Below are 13,201 nucleotides of genomic sequence, written 5' to 3'. Positions count from 1 at the left end.
GTTTTCATCTTCACTTAGCGATGTCATACATGTAGAGTTTGTACAAAATGTTAAATTGTAAATTAAATAAACTAATAATAATGTTTTCATCTTCACTTGGCGATGTCATACATGTAGAGCATGTACAAAACATTAAATCGTAAATTAAATAAACTAATAATAATGTTTTCATCTTCACTTAGCGATGTCATACATGTAGAGTTTGTACAAAATGTTAAATTGTAAATTAAATAAACTAATAATAATGTTTTCATCTTCACTTGGTGATGTCATACATGTAGAGGATGTACAAAACGTTAAATAGTAAATTAAATAAACTAATAATAATGTTTTCATCTTCACTTGGTGATGGCATACATGCAGAGTTTGTGCAAAACATTAAATAGTAAATTAAATAAACTAATAATAATGTTTTCATATTCACTTGGTGATGGCATACATGTAGAGTTTGTACAAAATGTTAAATTGTAAATTAAATAAACTAATAATAATGTTTTCATATTCACTTGGCGATGTCATACATGTAGAGGATGTACAAAACGTTCAATAGTAAATTAAATAAACTAATAATGATGTTTTCATCTTCACTTGGTGATGTCATACATGTAGAGTTTGTGCAAAACATTAAATAGTAAATTAAATAAACTAATAATAATGTTTTCATCTTCACTTGGTGATGGCATACATGCAGAGTTTGTGCAAAACATTAAATAGTAAATTAAATAAACTAATAATAATGTTTTCATATTCACTTGGTGATGGCATACATGTAGAGTTTGTACAAAATGTTAAATTGTAAATTAAATAAACTAATAATAGTGTTTTCATCTTCACTTGGTGATGTCATACATGTAGAGCATGTACAAAACATTAAATCGTAAATTAAATAAACTAATAATAATGTTTTCATCTTCACTTAGCAATGCCATACATGTAGAGTTTGTACAAAATGTTAAATTGTAAATTAAATAAACTAATAATAATGTTTTCATCGTCACTTGGTGATGTCATACATGTAGAGTTTGTACAAAATGTTAAATTGTAAATTAAATAAACTAATAATAATGTTTTCATCATCACTTGGTGATGGCATACATGTAGAGTTTGTACAAAATGTTAAATTGTAAATTAAATAAACTAATAATAATGTTTTCATCTTCACTTGGCGATGTCATACATGTAGAGGATGTACCAAACGTTAAATAGTAAATTAAATAAACTAATAATAATGTTTTCATCTTCACTTGGTGATGTCATACATGCAGAGTTTGTGCAAAACATTAAATAGTAAATTAAATAAACTAATAATAATGTTTTCATCGTCACTTGGTGATGGCATACATGTAGAGTTTGTACAAAATGTTAAATTGTAAATTAAATAAACTAATAATAATGTTTTCATCTTCACTTGGTGATGTCATACATGCAGAGTTTGTACAAAACATTAAATAGTAAATTAAATAAACTAATAATAATGTTTTCATCGTCACTTGGTGATGTCATACATGCAGAGTTTGTACAAAACATTAAATAGTAAATTAAATAAACTAATAATAATGTTTTCATCGTCACTTGGTGATGTCATACATGTAGAGTTTGTACAAAATGTTAAATTGTAAATTAAATAAACTAATAATAATGTTTTCATCTTCACTTGGCGATGTCATACATGTAGAGGATGTACAAAACGTTCAATAGTAAATTAAATAAACTAATAATGATGTTTTCATCTTCACTTGGTGATGTCATACATGTAGAGTTTGTCCAAAACATTAAATAGTAAATTAAATAAACTAATAATAATGTTTTCATCTTCACTTGGTGATGTCATACATGTAGAGTTTGTACAAAATGTTAAATTGTAAATTAAATAAACTAATAATAATGTTTTCATCGTCACTTGGTGATGTCATACATGTAGAGTTTGTACAAAATGTTAAATTGTAAATTAAATAAACTAATAATAATGTTTTCATCTTCACGTGGCGATGTCATACATGTAGAGGATGTACAAAACGTTCAATAGTAAATTAAATAAACTAATAATAATGTTTTCATCTTCACTTGGTGATGTCATACATGTAGAGTTTGTACAAAACATTAAATAGTAAATTAAATAAACTAATAATAATGTTTTCATCTTCACTTGGTGATGTCATACATGTAGAGTTTGTACAAAACATTAAATAGTAAATTAAATAAACTAATAATAATGTTTTCATCTTCACTTGGCGATGTCGTACATGTAGAGTTTGTACAAAATGTTAAATTGTAAATTAAATAAACTAATAATAATGATTTCATCTTCACTTGGTGATGTCATACATGTAGAGTTTGTACAAAATGTTAAATTGTAAATTAAATAAACTAATAATAATGTTTTCATCGTCACTTGGTGATGTCATACATGTAGAGTTTGTACAAAACGTTCAATAGTAAATTAAATAAACTAATAATAATGTTTTCATCTTCACTTGGCGATGTCATACATGCAGAGTTTGTACAAAACATTAAATAGTAAATTAAATAAACTAATAATAATGTTTTCATCTTCACTTGGCGATGTCATACATGCAGAGTTTGTACAAAAAGTTAAATTGTAAATTAAATAAACTAATAATAATGTTTTCATCTTCACTTGGTGATGTCATACATGTAGAGCATGTACAAAACATTAAATTGTGAATGAAATAAACTAATAATAATGTTTTAATCATCACTTGGTAATGTCATACATGTGGAGTTTGTACAAAAAGTTAAATTGTAAATTAAATAAACTAATAATAATGTTTTCATCTTCACTTGGTGATGTTATACATGTGGAGTTTGTACAAAATGTTAAATTGTAAATTAAATAAACTAATAATAATAATGTTTTCATCTTTCCGAATTATTTGTTGTTCGTGTAATAAATATGATGTTAAAATGCCTTCCATAAACGTGAGTTCCGATAACGTTTTGAATGCCTCATTTATGAAGCCGTATAGGTATAATGCGCACATTGTGGAGATCTGTAGATCAAACGTGCATACGGGGGGGCTGGGGAGGAGGAGGAGGAGGGAATGGGGATGTATTCAGGTGAGCTGGTCTGTTTAATGTCAGGTAACATCATTTTATCGCCAGATATATTTTCAAATTTGGTAAATGCAACATCATCATTTGTCGTATACCTGTCCAATGGCTACAACCTTCCCCAGTGCGGTGCGTCGCTGCACCAGGAGAGGAGGAGATGATGAAGAATAAGGAGAACAACCCCCGATTTAAATATGATGCTTTGCACAGGTATATCTACGTTATATCGAATGATCATCATGAATAATGTGTTTTAATATGGTTCAGGAGAACAAGGAAAGTTTTATAAAGAACCATTCAAATATGACATGGTGCGATGCATTGATCTGACATTGCATGTCGGGGAAATTTCCGATACCAAGACCGAATCTTCCTAACTTATTACAGCTGGCAGGTGTCCAAGCAGAGTGAGCCCTGCATCGTTGGCTACCTGCAGGGATTGCTATAAAACCTGACCACGATGTGGAAAGGTGAAATGACGCGAGGAATGACGATGGAGAATGTGGAAGGTTGAATGGCGGAGGAAGAGGTGTGGCCTTGATTCCTTGTAGTTCTGGCATGGAGGGATGAGAGGGCAGAAGGAGCGAGGCGATAATTGAGGTGTAGAACACAGAGTCTTCAACCTCACTGTGGTTGACAAGAAAGACCTTAGGACATGGTCTCCTGCTGACTTTTGCCAATAAGATGGAGAGTCTTGGACTCAGTGGCGTCCAGAGGAGCAAGAAGGGATGCAACTGCACCAACCAAGAATGGGCATCCATACTTTGGATGAAGGACATCCTTGTCTGGATTATTGATGAAGGTGGATGAAGATAAAGGTGGATGTCTGGTGGATGAAGGACATAACCTGTAATTTGTTCAGAAAGGGATTTAATGATGCGGACAATACTGAGCCATTGGTTTGTCTTCGAGGCGAGTTTGTAGTGGAGTCCATCCGAGACAGATCGTGACAAATTACGATGCTTGGGAGATCTAGGGATTACATCTCTTCCTGGGATTAGTGAGAAACCTCGACTGGGGAGTCTCACAGATAATCCGCACAGGTACTGATTAGGAGCATGGGGGATTCTTGGCTTTTACAGGTAGCTGAAGTGCTCAGCACATTGCATCGACTCTCTGCGGAAGAGGTAAAGGTGTTCAAACATTTAAGCATCCCCCTAGGAGAGCTGCAGGAGTCAAAACACATTGTTGAGTTTTGGGAGTAGAGGAGGAAAAACAAGAAGATCATGGTGTCCATGCATTTATGTACCAATTAACACCTGGTGAAGAGGGGGCATGCCTCTCAGGCAATAATGCATAGGAAACTGCATCAGCCACTGTATATAACGACGTCTCCTTCCACCAGCACAGACACAGAGGGAAGTGTGAGCCGAATGTAAATCAACAATGTTTCCTGGAAGACAGAGTATAAGACAAGTGGCGAGATTGTTGATTCAGGACAATAGGACGGGCTCACCTTCAGTATTCTGACAAAACAGATGGACTTTGGAATAACAAGGGGATACAAACATGAATAAGTCATGGAAGCTGTTATCCACTCAATGAACCATCCAGGGATCATTCAGGAAAAGAATGAGGATCTAACTCTCGCCATCTTGAGAAAGATACATCTGTCCGACTATACAGAAAGTTTTATGACATCGCTCTATCAGGGTTAATGCAGTTGCACATTGCTAGAGCTATGGAATATGTCACAGATTCCAAAAAGAAGAACCCAGAACTTTTTGAACAGAGTACTGCATGTGGTGGAAGACTGAAAGACCATCCCGATTGCGCAACAGAATCAGATACCATTATGTGGAAGTGGTGGAAGACTGAAAGAGCATCCCGATTGCACAACAGAATCAGATCCCATTTTGTGGAAGTGGTGGAGGACTGAAAGAGCATCCCGATTGCACAACAGAATCAGATCCCATTATGTGGAAGTGGTGGAAGACTGAAAGAGCATCCCGATTGCACAACAGAGTCAGATCCCATTATGTGGAAGTGGTGGAAGACTGAAAGAGCATCCCGATTGCACAACAGAGTCAGATCCCATTTTGTGGAAGTGGTGGAAGACTGAAAGAGCATCCTGATTGCACAACAGAGTCAGATCCCATTATGTGGAAGTGGTGGAAGACTGAAAGAGCATCCTGATTGCACAACAGAGTCAGATCCCATTATGTGGAAGTGGTGGAAGACTGAAAGAGCATCCCGATTGCACAACAGAATCAGATCCCATTTTGTGGAAGTGGTGGAAGACTGAAAGAGCATCCCGATTGCACAACAGAATCAGATCCCATTATGTGGAAGTGGTGGAAGACTGAAAGAGCATCCCGATTGCGCAACAGAATCAGATCCCATTATGTGGAAGTGGTGGAAGACTGAAAGAGCATCCCGATTGCACAACAGAATCAGATCCCATTTTGTGGAAGTGGTGGAGGACTGAAAGAGCATCCCGATTGCACAACAGAATCAGATCCCATTATGTGGAAGTGGTGGAAGACTGAAAGAGCATCCCGATTGCACAACAGAGTCAGATCCCATTATGTGGAAGTGGTGGAAGACTGAAAGAGCATCCCGATTGCACAACAGAGTCAGATCCCATTTTGTGGAAGTGGTGGAAGACTGAAAGAGCATCCTGATTGCACAACAGAGTCAGATCCCATTATGTGGAAGTGGTGGAAGACTGAAAGAGCATCCTGATTGCACAACAGAGTCAGATCCCATTATGTGGAAGTGGTGGAAGACTGAAAGAGCATCCCGATTGCACAACAGAATCAGATCCCATTTTGTGGAAGTGGTGGAAGACTGAAAGAGCATCCCGATTGCACAACAGAATCAGATCCCATTATGTGGAAGTGGTGGAAGACTGAAAGAGCATCCCGATTGCACAACAGAGTCAGATCCCATTATGTGGAAGTGGTGGAAGACTGAAAGAGCATCCCGATTGCACAACAGAGTCAGATCCCATTTTGTGGAAGTGGTGGAAGACTGAAAGAGCATCCTGATTGCACAACAGAGTCAGATCGCATTATGTGGAAGTGGTGGAAGACTGAAAGAGCATCCTGATTGCACAACAGAGTCAGATCCCATTATGTGGAAGTGGTGGAAGACTGAAAAAGCATCCCGATTGCACAACAGAATCAGATCCCATTTTGTGGAAGTGGTGGAAGCCTGAAAAAGCATCCTGATTGCACAACAGAATCAGATCCCATTTTGTGGAAGTGGTGGAAGCCTGAAAAAGCATCCCGATTGCACAACAGAGTCAGATCCCATTATGTGGAAGTGGTGGAAGCCTGAAAAAGGATCCTGATTGCACAACAGAGTCAGATCCCATTATGTGGAAGTGGTGGAAGACTGAAAGAGCATCCCGATTGCACAACAGAATCAGATCCCATTATGTGGAAGTGGTGGAAGACTGAAAGAGCATCCAGATTGCACAACAGATTCAGACCCCATTATGTAGAAGTGGTGGAAAACTGAAAGAGCATCCTGATTGCACAACAGAATCAGATCCCATTATGTGGAAGTGGTGGAAAACTGAAAGAGCATCCCGATTGCACAACAGAGTCAGATCCCATTTTGTGGAAGTGGTGGAAGACTGAAAGAACATCCCGATTGCACAACAGAGTCAGATCCCATTATGTGGAAGTGGTGGAAAACTGAAAGAGCATCCAGATTGCACAACAGAATCAGATCCCATTTTGTGGAAGTGGTGGAAGACTGAAAGAACATCCCGATTGCACAACAGAGTCAGATCCCATTATGTGGAAGTGGTGGAAGACTGAAAGAGCATCCTGATTGCACAACAGAATCAGATCCCATTATGTAGAAGTGGTGGAAGACTGAAAGAGCATCCCGATTGCACAACAGAATCAGATCCCATTATGTAGAAGTGGCGGAAGACTGAAAGAGCATCCTGATTGCACAACAGAATCAGATCCCATTATGTAGAAGTGGTGGAAGACTGAAAGAGCATCCTGATTGCACAACAGAATCAGATCCCATTATGTAGAAGTGGTGGAAGACTGAAAGAGCATCCCGATTGCACAACAGAATCAGATCCCATTATGTAGAAGTGGTGGAAGACTGAAAGAGCATCCTGATTGCACAACAGAATCAGATCCCATTATGTGGAAGTGGTGGAAAACTGACAGAGCATCCTGATTGCTCAGCAGAATCAGATCCCATTTTGTGGAAGTGGTGGAAGACTGAAAGAGCATCCCGAATGAACAACAGAATCAGATCCCTTTATGTGGAAGTGGTGGAAGACTGAAAGAGCATCCCGATTGCACAACAGAATCAGATCCCATTATGTAGAAGTGGTGGAAGACTGAAAGAGCATCCTGATTGCACAACAGAATCAGATCCCATTTTGTGGAAGTGGTGGAAGACTGAAAGAGCATCCCGATTGCACAACAGAATCATATCCCATTTTGTGGAAGTAGTGGAAGACTGAAAGAGCATCCCGATTGCACAACAGAATTAGATCCGATTTTGTGGAAGTGGTGGAAGACTGAAAAAGCATCCTGATTGCACAACAGAATCAGATCCCATTATGTGGATGTGGTGGAAGACTGAAAGAGCATCCCGATTGTACAGCAGAATCAGATCCCATTATGTGGAAGTGGTGGAAGACTGAAAGAGCATCCCGATTGCACAACAGAATCAGATCCCATTATTTGGAAGTGGTGGAAGACTGAAAGAGCATCCCGATTGTACAACAGAATCAGATCCCATTATGTGGAAGTGGTGGAACACTGAAAGAGCATCCTGAATGAACAACAGAGTCAGATCCCATTATGTGGAAGTGGTGGAAAACTGAAAGAGCATCCTGATTGAACAACAGAATCAGATCCCATTATGTGGAAGTGGAAGTTGCAATGGGTGCGACTCCAGACAAGGTACACAGGTAAGTTGTAATGGGTGCGATACCAGACCATAGGGGGTACAATGTACACAGGTAAGTTGTAATAGGTGTGATACCAGACCATGGGGGGTACAATGTACACAGGTAAATTGAAATGGGTGCGATAGCAGACCATGGGGGGGGGGGGGGTGGGGTACAACCGACACAGGTAAGTTGTAATGGGTGCGATACCAGACCTAGGGGGGAACAACGTACACAGGTAAGTTGTAATGGGTGCGATACCAGACCTAAGGGGGAACAACGTACACAGGTTAGTTGTAATGGGTGCGATACCAGACCTAGGGGGGAACAACGTACACAGGTAAGTTGTTATGGGTGCGATACCAGACCATGGGGGGGACAAGGTAGACAGGTAAGTTGTTATGGGTGCGATACCAGACCAAAGAAGGGGTGGGGGGGGGGGGGGGGACAACCTACACAGGTAAGTTGTAATGGGTGCGATACCAGACCATGGGGGGAACAAGTTACACAGGTAAGTTGTAATGGGTGCGATACCTGCAAGATCTGCCTGCAACCCTCTTATGGTTAAACTGCCAAAATCAAGACTCTCTGCTCACCTTCACTCCTTCATTCCTCTTTTCTCCCGCCTCTGGAACAAACTCCCTCACTCTCTTCAATCCCAAACCTCCCTCCAGGTCTTTAAAACAGCTGTGCACCACCATCTCTTATCTTCCCCCATCCAAAACCTTGATCTTTTCTACCCCCGCTAATTTCACCCCAATTCCACTTTTTTGAAATACCAAACTTCTGTCCTGGAAGTCCTTGGTGTCCTTGTGTTTTATACTTCTCGCGCACCCCCCCCCCCCCCTTCCCACGCCTCCTCCCCCCAAGCCCTCTCCCTCCCACACATCTCCCTGCTCTTAAATGTTGTGTGCTCTCAAGTGTTTGTGTGCTTCCCATTCTCTTGTCTTCTGCTCCCTCTTTTTATATATTTTGTTTGTCTGGTTGATTTGTTTGTGAACTAAATGTCAGCTCTTTCACGAGCCTCGATTCAGTATACAAAAAAAAAAAAAACCAGACCATGGGGGGGGGGGGAGGGGGGGGGGGGGGGACAAGGTACACAGGTAAATTGTAATGGGTATCCCAGACTATTGAATACAAAACAGGAAGTAAAACTCACAAAGCTAGTGGGTGAACAGTGCATGGTCCCTCGTCAGTTGGATGTAGTGGAAGCAAGAGCTTTATGGGAGACGGGTTTTCAAACGAGTTTAATTCCTCATAACAGTTATTTAGTAACAAAAGTGCAGAAGATGTTGGTGATTGTTTCAAGGTTCATAGGGAAAAATCTGGACCAAAGAGCAGCAAATGGGACAATGATACCAATTTGAGGATGGATAGAGTATTTTCCACCTGTATTCTCCTTACATCTCATCCCGGTTTGTGAGCATCTCATCCCAGTTTGTGGTGTTTGTGGGAATCTCATCCCGGTTTGTGGTGTTTGTGGGAATCTCATCCCGGTTTGTGGGAATCTCATCCCGGTTTGTGTTGTTTGTGGGAATCTCATCCCGGTTTGTGGTGTTTGTGGGAATCTCATCCCGGTTTGTGGTGTTTGTGGGAATCTCATCCTGGTTTGTGGTGTTTGTGAGAATCTCATCCCGGTTTGTGGTGTTTGTGGGAATCTCATCCCGGTTTGTGGTGTTTGTGGGAATCTCATCCCGGTTTGTGGTGTTTGTGGGAATCTCATCCCGGTTTGTGGTATTTGTGGGAATCTCATCCCGGTTTGTGTTTGTGGGAATCTCATCCCGGTTTGTGGTGTTTGTGGGAATCTCATCCCGGTTTGTGGTGTTTGTGGGAATCTCATCCCGGTTTGTGGGAATCTCATCCCGGTTTGTGGTGTTTGTGGGAATCTCATCCCAGTTTGTGGTGTTTGTGGGAATCTCATCCTGGTTTGTGGAGTTTGTGGGAATCTCATCCTGATTTGTGGTGTTTGTGTGAATCTCATCCCGGTTTGTGGTGTTTGTGGGAATCTCATCCCGGTTTGTGTTTGTGGGAATCTCATCCCGGTTTGTGTTTGTGGGAATCTCATCCCGGTTTGTGTTTGTGGGAATCTCATCCCGGTTTGTGTTCGTGGTTTTTGTGGGAATCTCATCCTGGTTTGTGGTGTATGTGGGAATCTCATCCCGGTTTGTGTTTGTGGTTTTTGTGGGAATCTCCTCTCTGTTTGTGTTTGTGGGAATCTCATCCTGGTTTGTGTTTGTGGGAATCTCATCCCGGTTTGTGTTTGTGGGAATCTCATCCCAGTTTGTGTTCATGGTTTTTGTGGGAATCTCATCCCGGTTTGTGTTCGTGGTTTTTCTGGGAATCTCATCCCGGTTTGTGTTTGTGGTGTTTGTGGGAATGTCATCCCGGTTTGTGTTTGTGGTGTTTGTGGGAATGTCATCCTGGTTTGTGTTCGTGGTTTTGTGGGAATCTCATCCCGGTTTGTGTTTGTGGTATTTGTGGGAATGTCATCCTGGTTTGTGGAGTTTGTGGGAATCTCATCCCAGTTTGTGTTCGTGGTTTTTGTGGGAATCTCATCCCGGTTTGTGTTCCTGGTTTTTGTGGGAATCTCATCCCAGTTTGTGTTCGTGGTTTTTGTGGGAATCACATCCCGGTTTGTGTTTGTGGTTTTTGTGGGAATCTCATCCCGGTTTGGTTCGTGGTTTTGTGGGAATCTCAGCCCGGTTTGTCTTCGTGGTTTTTGTGGGAATCTCATCCCGGTTTGTGTTCGTGGTTTTGTGGGAATCTCATCCCGGTTTGTGTTCGTGGTTTTTGTGGGAATCTCATCCTGGTTTGTGTTCGTGGTTTTGTGGGAATCTCATCCCGGTTTGTGTTCGTGGTTTTTGTGGGAATCTCATCCCGGTTTGTGTTTGTGGTGTTTGTGGGAATGTCATCCTGGTTTGTGTTTGTGGTGTTTGTGGGAATGTCATCCTGGTTTGTGTTTGTGGTGTTTGTGGGAATGTCATCCTGGTTTGTGTTTGTGGTGTTTGTGGGAATGTCATCCTGGTTTGTGTTTGTGGTGTTTGTGGGAATGTCATCCTGGTTTGTATTCGTGGTTTTGTGGGAATCTCATCCCGGTATGTATTCGTGGTTTTGTGGGAATCTCATCCCGGTATGTGTTTGTGGTGTTTGTGGGAATGTCATCCTGGTTTGTGTTCATGGTTTTGTGGGAATCTCATCCCGGTTTGTGTTTGTGGTGTTTGTGGGATGTGGGAATGTCATTCTGGTTTGTGTTCGTGGTTTTGTGGGAATCTCATCCCGGTTTGTGTTCGTGGTTTTTGTGGGAATCTCATCCCGGTTTGTGTTCGTGGTGTTTGTGGGAATGTCATCCTGGTTTGTGTTTGTGGTGTTTGTGGGAATGTCATCCTGGTTTGTGTTTGTGGTGTTTGTGGGAATGTCATCCTGGTTTGTGTTTGTGGTGTTTGTGGGAATGTCATCCTGGTTTGTGTTTGTGGTGTTTGTGGGAATGTCATCCTGGTTTGTGTTTGTGGTGTTTGTGGGAATGTCATCCTGGTTTGTGTTTGTGGTGTTTGTGGGAATGTCATCCTGGTTTGTATTCGTGGTTTTGTGGGAATCTCATCCCGGTATGTGTTTGTGGTGTTTGTGGGAATGTCATCCTGGTTTGTGTTCATGGTTTTGTGGGAATTTCATCCCGGTTTGTGTTTGTGGTGTTTGTGGGATGTGGGAATGTCATTCTGGTTTGTGTTCGTGGTTTTGTGGGAATCTCATCCCGGTTTGTGTTCGTGGTTTTTGTGGGAATCTCATCCTGGTTTGTGTTCGTGGTTTTGTGGGAATCTCATCCCGGTTTGTGTTCGTGGTTTTTGTGGGAATCTCATCCCGGTTTGTGTTTGTGGTGTTTGTGGGAATGTCAACCTGGTTTGTGTTCATGGTGTTTGTGGGAATGTCATCCTGGTTTGTATTCGTGGTTTTGTGGGAATCTCATCCCGGTTTGTGTTTGTGGTGTTTGTGGGAATGTCATCCTGGTTTGTGTTCGTGGTTTTGTGGGAATCTCATCCCGGTTTGTATTTGTGGTATTTGTGGGATGTGGGAATGTCATTCTGGTTTGTGTTCGTGGTTTTGTGGGAATCTCATCCCGGTTTGTGTTTGTGGTATTTGTGGGAATGTCATCCTGGTTTGTGGTGTTTGTGGGAATCTCATCCCGGTTTGTGTTCGTGGTTTTTGTGGGAATCTCATCCCGGTTTGTGTTCCTAGTTTTTGTGGGAATCTCATCCCGGTTTGTGTTCATGTTTTTGTGGGAATCTCATCCCGGTTTGTGTTCGTGGTTTTTCTGGGAATCTCATCCCGGTTTGTGTTTGTGATGTTTGTGGGAATGTCATCCCGGTTTGTGTTTGTGGTGTTTGTGGGAATGTCATCCTGGTTTGTGTTCGTGGTTTTGTGGCAATCTCATCCCGGTTTGTGTTTGTGGTATTTGTGGGAATGTCATCCTGGTTTGTGGAGTTTGTGGGAATCTCATCCCGGTTTGTGTTCGTGGTTTTTGTGGGAATCTCATCCCGGTTTGTGTTCCTGGTTTTTGTGGGAATCTCATCCCGGTTAGTGTTCATGGTTTCTGTGGGAATCTCATCCCGGTTTGTGTTCGTGGTTTTTGTGGGAATCTCATCCCGGTTTTGTTCGTGGTTTTTGTGGGAATCTCATCCCGGTTTGTGTTCGTGGTTTTGTGGGAATCTCAGCCCGGTTTGTCTTCGTGGTTTTTGTGGGAATCTCATCCCGGTTTGTGTTCGTGGTTTTGTGGGAATCTCATCCCGGTTTGTGTTCATGGTTTTTGTGGGAATCTCATCCCGGTTTGTGTTCGTGGTTTTGTGGGAATCTCATTCCGGTTTGTGTTCGTGGTTTTGTAGGAATTTCATCCCGGTTTGTGTTCGTGGTTTTTGTGGGAATCTCATCCTGGTTTGTGTTCGTGGTTTTGTGGCAATCTCATCCCGGTTTGTGTTCGTGGTTTTGTGGGAATCTCATCCCGGTTTGTGTTCGTGGTTTTTGTGGGAATCTCATCCCGGTTTGTGTTCATGTTTTTGTGGGAATCTCATCCCGGTTTGTGTTCGTGGTTTTTCTGGGAATCTCATCCCGGTTTGTGTTTGTGGTGTTTGTGGGAATGTCATCCCGGTTTGTGTTTGTGGTGTTTGTGGGAATGTCATCCTGGTTTGTGTTCGTGGTTTTGTGGGAATCTCATCCCGGTTTGTGTTTGTGGTTTTGTGGGAATGTCATCCTGGTTTGTGGAGTTTG

The sequence above is a fragment of the Myxine glutinosa genome, chromosome 9, assembly GCF_964187855.1.
Source record: "Myxine glutinosa chromosome 9, kmMyxGlut1.1, whole genome shotgun sequence".
Lineage (NCBI taxonomy): Eukaryota > Metazoa > Chordata > Myxini > Myxiniformes > Myxinidae > Myxine > Myxine glutinosa.
This window is presented reverse-complemented; position numbering follows the sequence as displayed.